Consider the following 18,339-nt stretch of genomic DNA (forward strand, 5'->3'; position numbering starts at 1 on the left):
ATGCATTGTACTGGAACCACCACACTATGGAAACAGACACACCTGCTTGCTTTATGTGGCTATGCATTGGACTGGGATGCAAGGATGAGGGCCAATGTTCATGACGCTCAAAGCTGAGCCTTCCGGAACACAATCTCTTCCCTTGGAAGAAAGGAACTGGGATCACTTTCATTCCAAGAGGTGATTTCAGAACTGGACCCGAAATTACCATGGAGAAGCACTGTGCATTTAATGTTCCTACGAGCACTGCTGCTCCAGCACAGAAAAGCAGTTGCAAAGAAATCTCGCATACCTTCATGATGCTGGACCGTCTCGACGCCAGTATAAAGCATGTATTGCATTGCAACATGACATCTTACAAGAGTGAAAAGCAGAAATACTCCTGTTTAAAACACAGACTGAACCTATAAAGGTAGGGGTTTGTCTGGGATTTGAACCGAGGTCCTCTCACACCCGAAGCGAGAATCATACCCCTATACCAACTAGACTGCCGCTGCATAGTCATTTGAAACATCTTCTGAAGCGTCTTTCAGAAAAGCAGGGCCATTTGGAGGCTCTCTCTCTCTCTAAGCGTGCCATAGCAATTAATGTTTTCTGTCAAGGATTTTTTGTTTGTCTCTAGCAAGGCAAGAGGTAGTCAAAATGCCCTGTGCCAGTGAGCTGAACTAGGGGACTGATGTGAAAAGCAGACCCTTTCTGGTAGTTGTAACCCGCTGCTAGTCATGGACCCTTGCACCTTAGATTTCCCAACCAGAAGCACTGAAGGGCCTGCTAGCTCTTGAGCCAGAGGAGCATGCCTCTTGGATTCAAGCACACTTGCTCGGTCAGCACTTGATCAGGCTCGATCAGGCGAGATTCATATTAGTGGCTCATAGGCCTGAAACACTCACCTGGGAGACGCAGGGTGGCTGATTTCCCGGAATGGCCCTTGATGGGGAAATCACCTCCTTTCCCCCGCCTCATTTCAGAATTGTGTGCTAGTCGCAAGACAGTGTTCAGGGGTTCATGGGTACTGCCTACTCCCAGCTGCCTCTCTGTCTTCTTCATGTAAATTGCAAGTCACGAGGAGGCACCATTGCCAATATGCTCCGCCCACCTAACCAAGAAACCTAGTTTGAGCTTGTCTGCCTGTGTTGTTGCAGGGGCAGAGTCTTCTTTGCCCAAAAGGTGGCAGGAGAGCCTCACTTCAAACGATAGAATCAACTGCTTAAGTAGAAACCAGCATGGTAGTTACTGTCATAAAGTGCAGCTCTAACAGAAGGTGTGCCTGAGACGCCCCTTCCAGTAATACACAGAATTTTGATTGAGGGCCCAGCCGATGGGTTGGTGGATTTCTCCTCACATGCCACAGCAGCTTCCAAAGATAGTGGTCTGAGGAGCTGGCTCTGCAAGCAGAGCAAGATTTAAGTGAAGAAAATACACCTGTCAGAAGTGGGATTTGAACCCACGCCTCCATGAAGAGACCAGAAGGCTCAGCTTCACTGAAGATCAAGCTCTCTTGAGTCTGGCGCCTTAGACCACTCGGCCATCCTGACAGCCAAAACAGTGTGCAGGTCGGACTCTTCAGTCTGCACTTGTTGATTTTGCCGCTTGCAATGTTCCTATCAAAGTCACAGCTTTAAAGGCCCCACAATATAACATGGGCAAGAAAAAAAAAAAAAAACAGAACAAGAAACAATGCACATGCACGACCACCGAGGGATGCAGATAACTTTTTAGCGTCCTGCAATAGTAAAGCACGTTTTACACAGGTCACAAGTTTTTAAAGGTCATTTCTGTCTAAGTGTGCATTGAGAGAGACTGAGGTTTTAGGGAGCAAACACAAAAGCTGCTGCTGCCAAGTGTTTCTGCCCGGTCTCAAACCGGGGACTTTTCGCGTGTGAGGCGAACGTGATAACCACTACACTACAGAAACAAGCTTGCTGATTTGACTGAAGGAGCACAGTTCCCCTCATATGTTTGCACGATTTCCTCTATACTTTATCAGCAGTTGCTCGGAATGCGAGGGGTAAGTGTGAAAATTGCAGCGGTGTCGGCCAGCATGCATACACTCAGACGTCCTGAAAAATCCCATAGCTACGGGCAGAGACAGACAAATATCTGATGCCTAAATGCCAGGAAGGAGAGCCTGTGAAATCATCACACAGGGCGCACTGAGAGCAAGCAGGAAGGAAGCCAAGGCATTGTAATCCATTTTTCACCTTAGGCAAAAAATATGTTTTGCGCAACAATGCTTCGAGTAAAATGAGAAATGTTGAGGGGTTGTGTATTTTGAGCAGGATTTGATTGTTTTCCGCTAAAATGGGCTCGTCCGGGATTTGAACCCGGGACCTCTCGCACCCTAAGCGAGAATCATACCCCTAGACCAACGAGCCTGGGCACAGAAATGCAACGGCTCCGACCCTGCTCGGAGGATTGGTGACAGAGAGTGGGAGACTACATCCCAAAGCAAGAAACTGCACATGGTGCTCTCTTTTGCAGTACGACTAGAGTCATTTGCATGGTCTTCATCGAACATGACATAAAAAGCCTCTATCCTTTAGGCATTTTGGCCCAGATTTACAAGAAAATGACTAAGCGCGACGCTGTGCCAAATTTGCAAGCCCCACGTGCCGTCATTTTCAAAATGCAGGAAAGCGCCGTATTTAGTAGAATACAGCGCACCCCTGTGCTTCCCCCTGCGCCAGCTCTAAATTAGCTGCTGAGCGCCAACGCAGCCGTTCTTGCACCATGGTACAAGGATGACTGCGTTGAGGGGGAAATTGTTTTTGTGCAGGAAGGGACACCTTCCTGCCCAAAAAAAAAATCTTCAATGGTGATTTGCTCTTACTTCTATGTGTGCTGCAGAATGCATCACACATAGCAAGAGCAAAAACAAGGAGAAATGAAAACATTTCTCCTCAGTGCGCCACTCTAACGACACCCCTGGGATGGCGTTGGATTTTGGCGCTGACGCAGATTTACGCCAACTCCTAAATCTGGAGCAGCATCAAAATGCTATGGTGTTGCTGTGGCACACTCCCAACAACACCCATTGCACGCCCCTTCCAGGGAACGCGCTGCGTGCTAAGGGGCCGTATTTACAAGGTGGTGTTAAGCCACAAAATGTGGCTGAACGCCATCTTGTAAATACCGCGCAGTGCATAGTGCCACCGGGGCGTCACTAAAAGTGATGCTCCGGTGGCGATAGGGCCTTGTAAGTCTGGCACTTTATTTGCTCAAGGTGTGTGTTCTTGGTGAGGGCAGGAAAGCTATTTTCGCTCTCGTACCTTCCTTCCTTGGCTGGCTTGAATGCTGTAGGCTCAGGCTTCATTGCAAAGGTCAAACAGTGAGCAACTGACTGCCGTAAGCTGGCGCAACTCCTCTTGGTGAGCTGTGACAGATGCCCCAGGAGCGTAGTACCTCACGATGGTGAGGGATAGACACAGTCTCTTTTATCTCAGCTTGCCTGTCAGGTGAGGCAGGAAAGGCAAATACTGTGAAAAAGCCCAGCGACTCGAACCAGGGACCTTTCGCATGTGAGGTGCGCATGATAACCACTACACTACACAAGCAGACACACTTGCCGGCTTGCTTCATGTGGCTATGCATTGTACTGGAACCACCACACTATGGAAACAGACACACCTGCTTGCTTTATGTGGCTATGCATTGGACTGGGATGCAAGGATGAGGGCCAATGTTCATGACGCTCAAAGCTGAGCCTTCCGGAACACAATCTCTTCCCTTGGAAGAAAGGAACTGGGATCACTTTCATTCCAAGAGGTGATTTCAGAACTGGACCCGAAATTACCATGGAGAAGCACTGTGCATTTAATGTTCCTACGAGCACTGCTGCTCCAGCACAGAAAAGCAGTTGCAAAGAAATCTCGCATACCTTCATGATGCTGGACCGTCTCGACGCCAGTATAAAGCATGTATTGCATTGCAACATGACATCTTACAAGAGTGAAAAGCAGAAATACTCCTGTTTAAAACACAGACTGAACCTATAAAGGTAGGGGTTTGTCTGGGATTTGAACCGAGGTCCTCTCACACCCGAAGCGAGAATCATACCCCTATACCAACTAGACTGCCGCTGCATAGTCATTTGAAACATCTTCTGAAGCGTCTTTCAGAAAAGCAGGGCCATTTGGAGGCTCTCTCTCTCTCTAAGCGTGCCATAGCAATTAATGTTTTCTGTCAAGGATTTTTTGTTTGTCTCTAGCAAGGCAAGAGGTAGTCAAAATGCCCTGTGCCAGTGAGCTGAACTAGGGGACTGATGTGAAAAGCAGACCCTTTCTGGTAGTTGTAACCCGCTGCTAGTCATGGACCCTTGCACCTTAGATTTCCCAACCAGAAGCACTGAAGGGCCTGCTAGCTCTTGAGCCAGAGGAGCATGCCTCTTGGATTCCACCAGGATTCAAGCACACTTGCTCGGTCAGCGCTCGATTAGGCTCGATCAGGCGAGATTCATATTAGTGGCTCATAGGCCTGAAACACTCACCTGGGAGACGCAGGGTGGCTGATTTCCCGGAATGGCCCTTGATGGGGAAATCACCTCCTTTCCCCCGCCTCATTTCAGAATTGTGTGCTAGTCGCAAGACAGTGTTCAGGGGTTCATGGGTACTGCCTACTCCCAGCTGCCTCTCTGTCTTCTTCATGTAAATTGCAAGTCACGAGGAGGCACCATTGCCAATATGCTCCGCCCACCTAACCAAGAAACCTAGTTTGAGCTTGTCTGCCTGTGTTGTTGCAGGGGCAGAGTCTTCTTTGCCCAAAAGGTGGCAGGAGAGCCTCACTTCAAACGATAGAATCAACTGCTTAAGTAGAAACCAGCATGGTAGTTACTGTCATAAAGTGCAGCTCTAACAGAAGGTGTGCCTGAGACGCCCCTTCCAGTAATACACAGAATTTTGATTGAGGGCCCAGCCGATGGGTTGGTGGATTTCTCCTCACATGCCACAGCAGCTTCCAAAGATAGTGGTCTGAGGAGCTGGCTCTGCAAGCAGAGCAAGATTTAAGGGAAGAAAATACACCTGTCAGAAGTGGGATTTGAACCCACGCCTCCATGAAGAGACCAGAAGGCTCAGCTTCACTGAAGATCAAGCTCTCTTGAGTCTGGCGCCTTAGACCACTCGGCCATCCTGACAGCCAAAACAGTGTGCAGGTCGGACTCTTCAGTCTGCACTTGTTGATTTTGCCGCTTGCAATGTTCCTATCAAAGTCACAGCTTTAAAGGCCCCACAATATAACATGGCCAAGAAAAAAAAAAAAAAACAGAACAAGAAACAATGCACATGCACGACCACCGAGGGATGCAGATAACTTTTTAGCGTCCTGCAATAGTAAAGCACGTTTTACACAGGTCACAAGTTTTTAAAGGTCATTTCTGTCTAAGTGTGCATTGAGAGGGACTGAGGTTTTAGGGAGCAAACACAAAAGCTGCTGCTGCCAAGTGTTTCTGCCCGGTCTCAAACCGGGGACTTTTCGCGTGTGAGGCGAACGTGATAACCACTACACTACAGAAACAAGCTTGCTGATTTGACTGAAGGAGCACAGTTCCCCTCATATGTTTGCACGATTTCCTCTATACTTTATCAGCAGTTGCTCAGAATGCGAGGGGTAAGTGTGAAAATTGCAGCGGTGTCGGCCAGCATGCATACACTCAGACGTCCTGAAAAATCCCATAGCTGCGGGCAGAGACAGACAAATATCTGATGCCTAAATGCCAGGAAGGAGAGCCTGTGAAATCATCACACAGGGCGCACTGAGAGCAAGCAGGAAGGAAGCCAAGGCATTGTAATCCATTTTTCGCCTGAGGCAAAAAATTGGTTTTGCGCAACAATGCTTCGAGTAAAATGAGAAATGTTGAGGGGTTGTGTATTTTGAGCAGGATTTGATTGTTTTCCGCTAAAATGGGCTCGTCCGGGATTTGAACCCGGGACCTCTCGCACCCTAAGCGAGAATCATACCCCTAGACCAACGAGCCTGGGCACAGAAATGCAACGGCTCCGACCCTGCTCGGAGGATTGGTGACAGAGAGTGGGAGACTACATCCCAAAGCAAGAAACTGCACATGGTGCTCTCTTTTGCAGTACGACTAGAGTCATTTGCATGGTCTTCATCGAACATGACATAAAAAGCCTCTATCCTTTAGACATTTTGGCCCAGATTTACAAGAAAATGACTAAGCGCGACGCTGTGCCAAATTTGCAAGCCCCACGTGCCGTCATTTTCAAAATGCAGGAAAGCGCCGTATTTAGTAGAATACAGCGCACCCCTGTGCTTCCCCCTGCGCCAGCTCTAAATTAGCTGCTGAGCGCCAACGCAGCCGTTCTTGCACCATGGTACAAGGATGACTGCGTTGAGGGGGAAATTGTTTTTGTGCAGGAAGGGAAACCTTCCTGCCCCAAAAAAAAATCTTCAATGGTGATTTGCTCTTACTTCTATGTGTGCTGCAGAATGCATCACACATAGAAAGAGCAAAAACAAGGAGAAATGAAAACATTTCTCCTCAGTGCGCCACTCTAACGACACCCCTGGGATGGCGTTGGATTTTGGCGCTGACGCAGATTTACGCCAACTCCTAAATCTGGAGCAGCATCAAAATGCTATGGTGTTGCTGTGGCACACTCCCAACAACACCCATTGCACGCCCCTTCCAGGGAACGCGCTGCGTGCTAAGGGGCCGTATTTACAAGGTGGTGTTAAGCCACAAAATGTGGCTGAACGCCATCTTGTAAATACCGCGCAGTGCATAGTGCCACCGGGGCGTCACTAAAAGTGATGCTCCGGTGGCGATAGGGCCTTGTAAGTCTGGCACTTTATTTGCTCAAGGTGTGTGTTCTTGGTGAGGGCAGGAAAGCTATTTTCGCTGTCGTACCTTCCTTCCTTGGCTGGCTTGAATTCTGTAGGCTCAGGCTTCATTGCAAAGGTCAAACAGTGAGCAACTGACTGCCGTAAGCTGGCGCAACTCCTCTTGGTGAGCTGTGACAGATGCCCCAGGAGCGTAGTACCTCACGATGGTGAGGGATAGACACAGTCTCTTTTATTTCAGCTTGCCTGTCAGGTGAGGCAGGAAATGCAAATACTGTGAAAAAGCCCAGCGAATCGAACCAGGGACCTTTCGCATGTGAGGTGCGCATGATAACCACTACACTACACAAGCAGACACACTTGCCGGCTTGCTTCATGTGGCTATGCATTGTACTGGAACCACCACACTATGGAAACAGACACACCTGCTTGCTTTATGTGGCTATGCATTGGACTGGGATGCAAGGATGAGGGCCAATGTTCATGACGCTCAAAGCTGAGCCTTCCGGAACACAATCTCTTCCCTTGGAAGAAAGGAACTGGGATCACTTTCATTCCAAGAGGTGATTTCAGAACTGGACCCGAAATTACCATGGAGAAGCACTGTGCATTTAATGTTCCTACGAGCACTGCTGCTCCAGCACAGAAAAGCAGTTGCAAAGAAATCTCGCATACCTTCATGATGCTGGACCGTCTCGACGCCAGTATAAAGCATGTATTGCATTGCAACATGACATCTTACAAGAGTGAAAAGCAGAAATACTCCTGTTTAAAACACAGACTGAACCTATAAAGGTAGGGGTTTGTCTGGGATTTGAACCGAGGTCCTCTCACACCCGAAGCGAGAATCATACCCCTATACCAACTAGACTGCCGCTGCATAGTCATTTGAAACATCTTCTGAAGCGTCTTTCAGAAAAGCAGGGCCATTTGGAGGCTCTCTCTCTCTCTAAGCGTGCCATAGCAATTAATGTTTTCTGTCAAGGATTTTTTGTTTGTCTCTAGCAAGGCAAGAGGTAGTCAAAATGCCCTGTGCCAGTGAGCTGAACTAGGGGACTGATGTGAAAAGCAGACCCTTTCTGGTAGTTGTAACCCGCTGCTAGTCATGGACCCTTGCACCTTAGATTTCCCAACCAGAAGCACTGAAGGGCCTGCTAGCTCTTGAGCCAGAGGAGCATGCCTCTTGGATTCAAGCACACTTGCTCGGTCAGCGCTCGATCAGGCGAGATTTATATTAGTGGCTCATAGGCCTGAAACACTCACCTGGGAGACGCAGGGTGGCTGATTTCCCGGAATGGCCCTTGATGGGGAAATCACCTCCTTTCCCCCGCCTCATTTCAGAATTGTGTGCTAGTCGCAAGACAGTGTTCAGGGGTTCATGGGTACTGCCTACTCCCAGCTGCCTCTCTGTCTTCTTCATGTAAATTGCAAGTCACGAGGAGGCACCATTGCCAATATGCTCCGCCCACCTAACCAAGAAACCTAGTTTGAGCTTGTCTGCCTGTGTTGTTGCAGGGGCAGAGTCTTCTTTGCCCAAAAGGTGGCAGGAGAGCCTCACTTCAAACGATAGAATCAACTGCTTAAGTAGAAACCAGCATGGTAGTTACTGTCATAAAGTGCAGCTCTAACAGAAGGTGTGCCTGAGACGCCCCTTCCAGTAATACACAGAATTTTGATTGAGGGCCCAGCCGATGGGTTGGTGGATTTCTCCTCACATGCCACAGCAGCTTCCAAAGATAGTGGTGTGAGGAGCTGGCTCTGCAAGCAGAGCAAGATTTAAGGGAAGAAAATACACCTGTCAGAAGTGGGATTTGAACCCACGCCTCCATGAAGAGACCAGAAGGCTCAGCTTCACTGAAGATCAAGCTCTCTTGAGTCTGGCGCCTTAGACCACTCGGCCATCCTGACAGCCAAAACAGTGTGCAGGTCGGACTCTTCAGTCTGCACTTGTTGATTTTGCCGCTTGCAATGTTCCTATCAAAGTCACAGCTTTAAAGGCCCCACAATATAACATGGCCAAGAAAAAAAAAAAAAAACAGAACAAGAAACAATGCACATGCACGACCACCGAGGGATGCAGATAACTTTTTAGCGTCCTGCAATAGTAAAGCACGTTTTACACAGGTCACAAGTTTTTAAAGGTCATTTCTGTCTAAGTGTGCATTGAGAGAGACTGAGGTTTTAGGGAGCAAACACAAAAGCTGCTGCTGCCAAGTGTTTCTGCCCGGTCTCAAACCGGGGACTTTTCGCGTGTGAGGCGAACGTGATAACCACTACACTACAGAAACAAGCTTGCTGATTTGACTGAAGGAGCACAGTTCCCCTCATATGTTTGCACGATTTCCTCTATACTTTATCAGCAGTTGCTCGGAATGCGAGGGGTAAGTGTGAAAATTGCAGCGGTGTCGGCCAGCATGCATACACTCAGACGTCCTGAAAAATCCCATAGCTGCGGGCAGAGACAGACAAATATCTGATGCCTAAATGCCAGGAAGGAGAGCCTGTGAAATCATCACACAGGGCGCACTGAGAGCAAGCAGGAAGGAAGCCAAGGCATTGTAATCCATTTTTCGCCTTAGGCAAAAAATATGTTTTGCGCAACAATGCTTCGAGTAAAATGAGAAATGTTGAGGGGTTGTGTATTTTGAGCAGGATTTGATTGTTTTCCGCTAAAATGGGCTCGTCCGGGATTTGAACCCAGGACCTCTCGCACCCTAAGCTAGAATCATACCCCTAGACCAACGAGCCTGGGCACAGAAATGCAACGGCTCCGACCCTGCTCGGAGGATTGGTGACAGAGAGTGGGAGACTACATCCCAAAGCAAGAAACTGCACATGGTGCTCTCTTTTGCAGTACGACTAGAGTCATTTGCATGGTCTTCATCGAACATGACATAAAAAGCCTCTATCCTTTAGACATTTTGGCCCAGATTTACAAGAAAATGACTAAGCGCGACGCTGTGCCAAATTTGCAAGCCCCACGTGCCGTCATTTTCAAAATGCAGGAAAGCGCCGTATTTAGTAGAATACAGCGCACCCCTGTGCTTCCCCCTGCGCCAGCTCTAAATTAGCTGCTGAGCGCCAACGCAGCCGTTCTTGCACCATGGTACAAGGATGACTGCGTTGAGGGGGAAATTGTTTTTGTGCAGGAAGGGACACCTTCCTGCCCAAAAAAAAAATCTTCAATGGTGATTTGCTCTTACTTCTATGTGTGCTGCAGAATGCATCACACATAGCAAGAGCAAAAACAAGGAGAAATGAAAACATTTCTCCTCAGTGCGCCACTCTAACGACACCCCTGGGATGGCGTTGGATTTTGGCGCTGACGCAGATTTACGCCAACTCCTAAATCTGGAGCAGCATCAAAATGCTATGGTGTTGCTGTGGCACACTCCCAACAACACCCATTGCACGCCCCTTCCAGGGAACGCGCTGCGTGCTAAGGGGCCGTATTTACAAGGTGGTGTTAAGCCACAAAATGTGGCTGAACGCCATCTTGTAAATACCGCGCAGTGCATAGTGCCACCGGGGCGTCACTAAAAGTGATGCTCCGGTGGCGATAGGGCCTTGTAAGTCTGGCACTTTATTTGCTCAAGGTGTGTGTTCTTGGTGAGGGCAGGAAAGCTATTTTCGCTCTCGTACCTTCCTTCCTTGGCTGGCTTGAATGCTGTAGGCTCAGGCTTCATTGCAAAGGTCAAACAGTGAGCAACTGACTGCCGTAAGCTGGCGCAACTCCTCTTGGTGAGCTGTGACAGATGCCCCAGGAGCGTAGTACCTCACGATGGTGAGGGATAGACACAGTCTCTTTTATCTCAGCTTGCCTGTCAGGTGAGGCAGGAAATGCAAATACTGTGAAAAAGCCCAGCGACTCGAACCAGGGACCTTTCGCATGTGAGGTGCGCATGATAACCACTACACTACACAAGCAGACACACTTGCCGGCTTGCTTCATGTGGCTATGCATTGTACTGGAACCACCACACTATGGAAACAGACACACCTGCTTGCTTTATGTGGCTATGCATTGGACTGGGATGCAAGGATGAGGGCCAATGTTCATGACGCTCAAAGCTGAGCCTTCCGGAACACAATCTCTTCCCTTGGAAGAAAGGAACTGGGATCACTTTCATTCCAAGAGGTGATTTCAGAACTGGACCCGAAATTACCATGGAGAAGCACTGTGCATTTAATGTTCCTACGAGCACTGCTGCTCCAGCACAGAAAAGCAGTTGCAAAGAAATCTCGCATACCTTCATGATGCTGGACCGTCTCGACGCCAGTATAAAGCATGTATTGCATTGCAACATGACATCTTACAAGAGTGAAAAGCAGAAATACTCCTGTTTAAAACACAGACTGAACCTATAAAGGTAGGGGTTTGTCTGGGATTTGAACCGAGGTCCTCTCACACCCGAAGCGAGAATCATACCCCTATACCAACTAGACTGCCGCTGCATAGTCATTTGAAACATCTTCTGAAGCGTCTTTCAGAAAAGCAGGGCCATTTGGAGGCTCTCTCTCTCTCTAAGCGTGCCATAGCAATTAATGTTTTCTGTCAAGGATTTTTTGTTTGTCTCTAGCAAGGCAAGAGGTAGTCAAAATGCCCTGTGCCAGTGAGCTGAACTAGGGGACTGATGTGAAAAGCAGACCCTTTCTGGTAGTTGTAACCCGCTGCTAGTCATGGACCCTTGCACCTTAGATTTCCCAACCAGAAGCACTGAAGGGCCTGCTAGCTCTTGAGCCAGAGGAGCATGCCTCTTGGATTCAAGCACACTTGCTCGGTCAGCGCTCAATCAGGCTCGATCAGGCGAGATTTATATTAGTGGCTCATAGGCCTGAAACACTCACCTGGGAGACGCAGGGTGGCTGATTTCCCGGAATGGCCCTTGATGGGGAAATCACCTCCTTTCCCCCGCCTCATTTCAGAATTGTGTGCTAGTCGCAAGACAGTGTTCAGGGGTTCATGGGTACTGCCTACTCCCAGCTGCCTCTCTGTCTTCTTCATGTAAATTGCAAGTCACGAGGAGGCACCATTGCCAATATGCTCCGCCCACCTAACCAAGAAACCTAGTTTGAGCTTGTCTGCCTGTGTTGTTGCAGGGGCAGAGTCTTCTTTGCCCAAAAGGTGGCAGGAGAGCCTCACTTCAAACGATAGAATCAACTGCTTAAGTAGAAACCAGCATGGTAGTTACTGTCATAAAGTGCAGCTCTAACAGAAGGTGTGCCTGAGACGCCCCTTCCAGTAATACACAGAATTTTGATTGAGGGCCCAGCCGATGGGTTGGTGGATTTCTCCTCACATGCCACAGCAGCTTCCAAAGATAGTGGTGTGAGGAGCTGGCTCTGCAAGCAGAGCAAGATTTAAGGGAAGAAAATACACCTGTCAGAAGTGGGATTTGAACCCACGCCTCCATGAAGAGACCAGAAGGCTCAGCTTCACTGAAGATCAAGCTCTCTTGAGTCTGGCGCCTTAGACCACTCGGCCATCCTGACAGCCAAAACAGTGTGCAGGTCGGACTCTTCAGTCTGCACTTGTTGATTTTGCCGCTTGCAATGTTCCTATCAAAGTCACAGCTTTAAAGGCCCCACAATATAACATGGCCAAGAAAAAAAAAAAAAAACAGAACAAGAAACAATGCACATGCACGACCACCGAGGGATGCAGATAACTTTTTAGCGTCCTGCAATAGTAAAGCACGTTTTACACAGGTCACAAGTTTTTAAAGGTCATTTCTGTCTAAGTGTGCATTGAGAGAGACTGAGGTTTTAGGGAGCAAACACAAAAGCTGCTGCTGCCAAGTGTTTCTGCCCGGTCTCAAACCGGGGACTTTTCGCGTGTGAGGCGAACGTGATAACCACTACACTACAGAAACAAGCTTGCTGATTTGACTGAAGGAGCACAGTTCCCCTCATATGTTTGCACGATTTCCTCTATACTTTATCAGCAGTTGCTCGGAATGCGAGGGGTAAGTGTGAAAATTGCAGCGGTGTCGGCCAGCATGCATACACTCAGACGTCCTGAAAAATCCCATAGCTACGGGCAGAGACAGACAAATATCTGATGCCTAAATGCCAGGAAGGAGAGCCTGTGAAATCATCACACAGGGCGCACTGAGAGCAAGCAGGAAGGAAGCCAAGGCATTGTAATCCATTTTTCGCCTTAGGCAAAAAATATGTTTTGCGCAACAATGCTTCGAGTAAAATGAGAAATGTTGAGGGGTTGTGTATTTTGAGCAGGATTTGATTGTTTTCCGCTAAAATGGGCTCGTCCGGGATTTGAACCCGGGACCTCTCGCACCCTAAGCGAGAATCATACCCCTAGACCAACGAGCCTGGGCACAGAAATGCAACGGCTCCGACCCTGCTCGGAGGATTGGTGACAGAGAGTGGGAGACTACATCCCAAAGCAAGAAACTGCACATGGTGCTCTCTTTTGCAGTACGACTAGAGTCATTTGCATGGTCTTCATCGAACATGACATAAAAAGCCTCTATCCTTTAGACATTTTGGCCCAGATTTACAAGAAAATGACTAAGCGCGACGCTGTGCCAAATTTGCAAGCCCCACGTGCCGTCATTTTCAAAATGCAGGAAAGCGCCGTATTTAGTAGAATACAGCGCACCCCTGTGCTTCCCCCTGCGCCAGCTCTAAATTATCTGCTGAGCGCCAACGCAGCCGTTCTTGCACCATGGTACAAGGATGACTGCGTTGAGGGGGAAATTGTTTTTGTGCAGGAAGGGACACCTTCCTGCCCAAAAAAAAAATCTTCAATGGTGATTTGCTCTTACTTCTATGTGTGCTGCAGAATGCATCACACATAGCAAGAGCAAAAACAAGGAGAAATGAAAACATTTCTCCTCAGTGCGCCACTCTAACGACACCCCTGGGATGGCGTTGGATTTTGGCGCTGACGCAGATTTACGCCAACTCCTAAATCTGGAGCAGCATCAAAATGCTATGGTGTTGCTGTGGCACACTCCCAACAACACCCATTGCACGCCCCTTCCAGGGAACGCGCTGCGTGCTAAGGGGCCGTATTTACAAGGTGGTGTTAAGCCACAAAATGTGGCTGAACGCCATCTTGTAAATACCGCGCAGTGCATAGTGCCACCGGGGCGTCACTAAAAGTGATGCTCCGGTGGCGATAGGGCCTTGTAAGTCTGGCACTTTATTTGCTCAAGGTGTGTGTTCTTGGTGAGGGCAGGAAAGCTATTTTCGCTCTCGTACCTTCCTTCCTTGGCTGGCTTGAATGCTGTAGGCTCAGGCTTCATTGCAAAGGTCAAACAGTGAGCAACTGACTGCCGTAAGCTGGCGCAACTCCTCTTGGTGAGCTGTGACAGATGCCCCAGGAGCGTAGTACCTCACGATGGTGAGGGATAGACACAGTCTCTTTTATCTCAGCTTGCCTGTCAGGTGAGGCAGGAAATGCAAATACTGTGAAAAAGCCCAGCGACTCGAACCAGGGACCTTTCGCATGTGAGGTGCGCATGATAACCACTACACTACACAAGCAGACACACTTGCCGGCTTGCTTCATGTGGCTATGCATTGTACTGGAACCACCACACTATGGAAACAGACACACCTGCTTGCTTTATGTGGCTATGCATTGGACTGGGATGCAAGGATGAGGGCCAATGTTCATGACGCTCAAAGCTGAGCCTTCCGGAACACAATCTCTTCCCTTGGAAGAAAGGAACTGGGATCACTTTCATTCCAAGAGGTGATTTCAGAACTGGACCCGAAATTACCATGGAGAAGCACTGTGCATTTAATGTTCCTACGAGCACTGCTGCTCCAGCACAGAAAAGCAGTTGCAAAGAAATCTCGCATACCTTCATGATGCTGGACCGTCTCGACGCCAGTATAAAGCATGTATTGCATTGCAACATGACATCTTACAAGAGTGAAAAGCAGAAATACTCCTGTTTAAAACACAGACTGAACCTATAAAGGTAGGGGTTTGTCTGGGATTTGAACCGAGGTCCTCTCACACCCAAAGCGAGAATCATACCCCTATACCAACTAGACTGCCGCTGCATAGTCATTTGAAACATCTTCTGAAGCGTCTTTCAGAAAAGCAGGGCCATTTGGAGGCTCTCTCTCTCTCTAAGCGTGCCATAGCAATTAATGTTTTCTGTCAAGGATTTTTTGTTTGTCTCTAGCAAGGCAAGAGGTAGTCAAAATGCCCTGTGCCAGTGAGCTGAACTAGGGGACTGATGTGAAAAGCAGACCCTTTCTGGTAGTTGTAACCCGCTGCTAGTCATGGACCCTTGCACCTTAGATTTCCCAACCAGAAGCACTGAAGGGCCTGCTAGCTCTTGAGCCAGAGGAGCATGCCTCTTGGATTCAAGCACACTTGCTCGGTCAGCGCTCAATCAGGCTCGATCAGGCGAGATTTATATTAGTGGCTCATAGGCCTGAAACACTCACCTGGGAGACGCAGGGTGGCTGATTTCCCGGAATGGCCCTTGATGGGGAAATCACCTCCTTTCCCCCGCCTCATTTCAGAATTGTGTGCTAGTCGCAAGACAGTGTTCAGGGGTTCATGGGTACTGCCTACTCCCAGCTGCCTCTCTGTCTTCTTCATGTAAATTGCAAGTCACGAGGAGGCACCATTGCCAATATGCTCCGCCCACCTAACCAAGAAACCTAGTTTGAGCTTGTCTGCCTGTGTTGTTGCAGGGGCAGAGTCTTCTTTGCCCAAAAGGTGGCAGGAGAGCCTCACTTCAAACGATAGAATCAACTGCTTAAGTAGAAACCAGCATGGTAGTTACTGTCATAAAGTGCAGCTCTAACAGAAGGTGTGCCTGAGACGCCCCTTCCAGTAATACACAGAATTTTGATTGAGGGCCCAGCCGATGGGTTGGTGGATTTCTCCTCACATGCCACAGCAGCTTCCAAAGATAGTGGTCTGAGGAGCTGGCTCTGCAAGCAGAGCAAGATTTAAGGGAAGAAAATACACCTGTCAGAAGTGGGATTTGAACCCACGCCTCCATGAAGAGACCAGAAGGCTCAGCTTCACTGAAGATCAAGCTCTCTTGAGTCTGGCGCCTTAGACCACTCGGCCATCCTGACAGCCAAAACAGTGTGCAGGTCGGACTCTTCAGTCTGCACTTGTTGATTTTGCCGCTTGCAATGTTCCTATCAAAGTCACAGCTTTAAAGGCCCCACAATATAACATGGCCAAGAAAAAAAAAAAAAAACAGAACAAGAAACAATGCACATGCACGACCACCGAGGGATGCAGATAACTTTTTAGCGTCCTGCAATAGTAAAGCACGTTTTACACAGGTCACAAGTTTTTAAAGGTCATTTCTGTCTAAGTGTGCATTGAGAGAGACTGAGGTTTTAGGGAGCAAACACAAAAGCTGCTGCTGCCAAGTGTTTCTGCCCGGTCTCAAACCGGGGACTTTTCGCGTGTGAGGCGAACGTGATAACCACTACACTACAGAAACAAGCTTGCTGATTTGACTGAAGGAGCACAGTTCCCCTCATATGTTTGCACGATTTCCTCTATACTTTATCAGCAGTTGCTCGGAATGCGAGGGGTAAGTGTGAAAATTGCAGCGGTGTCGGCCAGCATGCATACACTCAGACGTCCTGAAAAATCCCATAGCTACGGGCAGAGACAGACAAATATCTGATGCCTAAATGCCAGGAAGGAGAGCCTGTGAAATCATCACACAGGGCGCACTGAGAGCAAGCAGGAAGGAAGCCAAGGCATTGTAATCCATTTTTCGCCTTAGGCAAAAAATATGTTTTGCGCAACAATGCTTCGAGTAAAATGAGAAATGTTGAGGGGTTGTGTATTTTGAGCAGGATTTGATTGTTTTCCGCTAAAATGGGCTCGTCCGGGATTTGAACCCGGGACCTCTCGCACCCTAAGCGAGAATCATACCCCTAGACCAACGAGCCTGGGCACAGAAATGCAACGGCTCCGACCCTGCTCGGAGGATTGGTGACAGAGAGTGGGAGACTACATCCCAAAGCAAGAAACTGCACATGGTGCTCTCTTTTGCAGTACGACTAGAGTCATTTGCATGGTCTTCATCGAACATGACATAAAAAGCCTCTATCCTTTAGACATTTTGGCCCAGATTTACAAGAAAATGACTAAGCGCGACGCTGTGCCAAATTTGCAAGCCCCACGTGCCGTCATTTTCAAAATGCAGGAAAGCGCCGTATTTAGTAGAATACAGCGCACCCCTGTGCTTCCCCCTGCGCCAGCTCTAAATTATCTGCTGAGCGCCAACGCAGCCGTTCTTGCACCATGGTACAAGGATGACTGCGTTGAGGGGGAAATTGTTTTTGTGCAGGAAGGGACACCTTCCTGCCCAAAAAAAAAATCTTCAATGGTGATTTGCTCTTACTTCTATGTGTGCTGCAGAATGCATCACACATAGCAAGAGCAAAAACAAGGAGAAATGAAAACATTTCTCCTCAGTGCGCCACTCTAACGACACCCCTGGGATGGCGTTGGATTTTGGCGCTGACGCAGATTTACGCCAACTCCTAAATCTGGAGCAGCATCAAAATGCTATGGTGTTGCTGTGGCACACTCCCAACAACACCCATTGCACGCCCCTTCCAGGGAACGCGCTGCGTGCTAAGGGGCCGTATTTACAAGGTGGTGTTAAGCCTCAAAATGTGGCTGAACGCCATCTTGTAAATACCGCGCAGTGCATAGTGCCACCGGGGCGTCACTAAAAGTGATGCTCCGGTGGCGATAGGGCCTTGTAAGTCTGGCACTTTATTTGCTCAAGGTGTGTGTTCTTGGTGAGGGCAGGAAAGCTATTTTCGCTCTCGTACCTTCCTTCCTTGGCTGGCTTGAATGCTGTAGGCTCAGGCTTCATTGCAAAGGTCAAACAGTGAGCAACTGACTGCCGTAAGCTGGCGCAACTCCTCTTGGTGAGCTGTGACAGATGCCCCAGGAGCGTAGTACCTCACGATGGTGAGGGATAGACACAGTCTCTTTTATCTCAGCTTGCCTGTCAGGTGAGGCAGGAAATGCAAATACTGTGAAAAAGCCCAGCGACTCGAACCAGGGACCTTTCGCATGTGAGGTGCGCATGATAACCACTACACTACACAAGCAGACACACTCGCCGGCTTGCTTCATGTGGCTATGCATTGTACTGGAACCACCACACTATGGAAACAGACACACCTGCTTGCTTTATGTGGCTATGCATTGGACTGGGATGCAAGGATGAGGGCCAATGTTCATGACGCTCAAAGCTGAGCCTTCCGGAACACAATCTCTTCCCTTGGAAGAAAGGAACTGGGATCACTTTCATTCCAAGAGGTGATTTCAGAACTGGACCCGAAATTACCATGGAGAAGCACTGTGCATTTAATGTTCCTACGAGCACTGCTGCTCCAGCACAGAAAAGCAGTTGCAAAGAAATCTCGCATACCTTCATGATGCTGGACCGTCTCGACGCCAGTATAAAGCATGTATTGCATTGCAACATGACATCTTACAAGAGTGAAAAGCAGAAATACTCCTGTTTAAAACACAGACTGAACCTATAAAGG

At 48.5% G+C, this 18,339-nt stretch overlaps 9 non-coding genes across 9 annotated transcripts; all 9 read right to left on the reverse strand.

Moving 5' to 3' along the window:
* Positions 1 to 1,423: 1,423 nt before the first annotated feature.
* Positions 1,424 to 1,535, reverse strand: TRNAL-CAA (transfer RNA leucine (anticodon CAA)). The gene is made up of 2 exons: positions 1,498 to 1,535; positions 1,424 to 1,469 (listed from the first exon to the last, which is right to left on the reverse strand). It is a non-coding gene; the product is annotated as a tRNA-Leu (tRNA).
* A 768-nt stretch (positions 1,536 to 2,303) lies between these two features.
* TRNAP-AGG (transfer RNA proline (anticodon AGG)) lies at positions 2,304 to 2,375 on the reverse strand. The gene has a single exon. It is a non-coding gene; the product is annotated as a tRNA-Pro (tRNA).
* A 2,644-nt stretch (positions 2,376 to 5,019) lies between these two features.
* On the reverse strand, positions 5,020 to 5,131 carry TRNAL-CAA (transfer RNA leucine (anticodon CAA)). Its single transcript has 2 exons — positions 5,094 to 5,131; positions 5,020 to 5,065 (listed from the first exon to the last, which is right to left on the reverse strand). It is a non-coding gene; the product is annotated as a tRNA-Leu (tRNA).
* Positions 5,132 to 5,899: 768 nt separating this feature from the next.
* TRNAP-AGG (transfer RNA proline (anticodon AGG)) lies at positions 5,900 to 5,971 on the reverse strand. Its single transcript has one exon. It is a non-coding gene; the product is annotated as a tRNA-Pro (tRNA).
* Positions 5,972 to 8,594: 2,623 nt separating this feature from the next.
* Positions 8,595 to 8,706, reverse strand: TRNAL-CAA (transfer RNA leucine (anticodon CAA)). The gene is made up of 2 exons: positions 8,669 to 8,706; positions 8,595 to 8,640 (listed from the first exon to the last, which is right to left on the reverse strand). It is a non-coding gene; the product is annotated as a tRNA-Leu (tRNA).
* A 3,473-nt stretch (positions 8,707 to 12,179) lies between these two features.
* TRNAL-CAA (transfer RNA leucine (anticodon CAA)) lies at positions 12,180 to 12,291 on the reverse strand. Its single transcript has 2 exons — positions 12,254 to 12,291; positions 12,180 to 12,225 (listed from the first exon to the last, which is right to left on the reverse strand). It is a non-coding gene; the product is annotated as a tRNA-Leu (tRNA).
* Positions 12,292 to 13,059: 768 nt separating this feature from the next.
* On the reverse strand, positions 13,060 to 13,131 carry TRNAP-AGG (transfer RNA proline (anticodon AGG)). Its single transcript has one exon. It is a non-coding gene; the product is annotated as a tRNA-Pro (tRNA).
* Positions 13,132 to 15,764: 2,633 nt separating this feature from the next.
* TRNAL-CAA (transfer RNA leucine (anticodon CAA)) lies at positions 15,765 to 15,876 on the reverse strand. Its single transcript has 2 exons — positions 15,839 to 15,876; positions 15,765 to 15,810 (listed from the first exon to the last, which is right to left on the reverse strand). It is a non-coding gene; the product is annotated as a tRNA-Leu (tRNA).
* Positions 15,877 to 16,644: 768 nt separating this feature from the next.
* TRNAP-AGG (transfer RNA proline (anticodon AGG)) lies at positions 16,645 to 16,716 on the reverse strand. Its single transcript has one exon. It is a non-coding gene; the product is annotated as a tRNA-Pro (tRNA).
* Positions 16,717 to 18,339: the final 1,623 nt, after the last annotated feature.

The sequence above is a fragment of the Pleurodeles waltl genome, unplaced genomic scaffold (genome assembly GCF_031143425.1).
Source record: "Pleurodeles waltl isolate 20211129_DDA unplaced genomic scaffold, aPleWal1.hap1.20221129 scaffold_72, whole genome shotgun sequence".
Classification (NCBI taxonomy): domain Eukaryota; kingdom Metazoa; phylum Chordata; class Amphibia; order Caudata; family Salamandridae; genus Pleurodeles; species Pleurodeles waltl.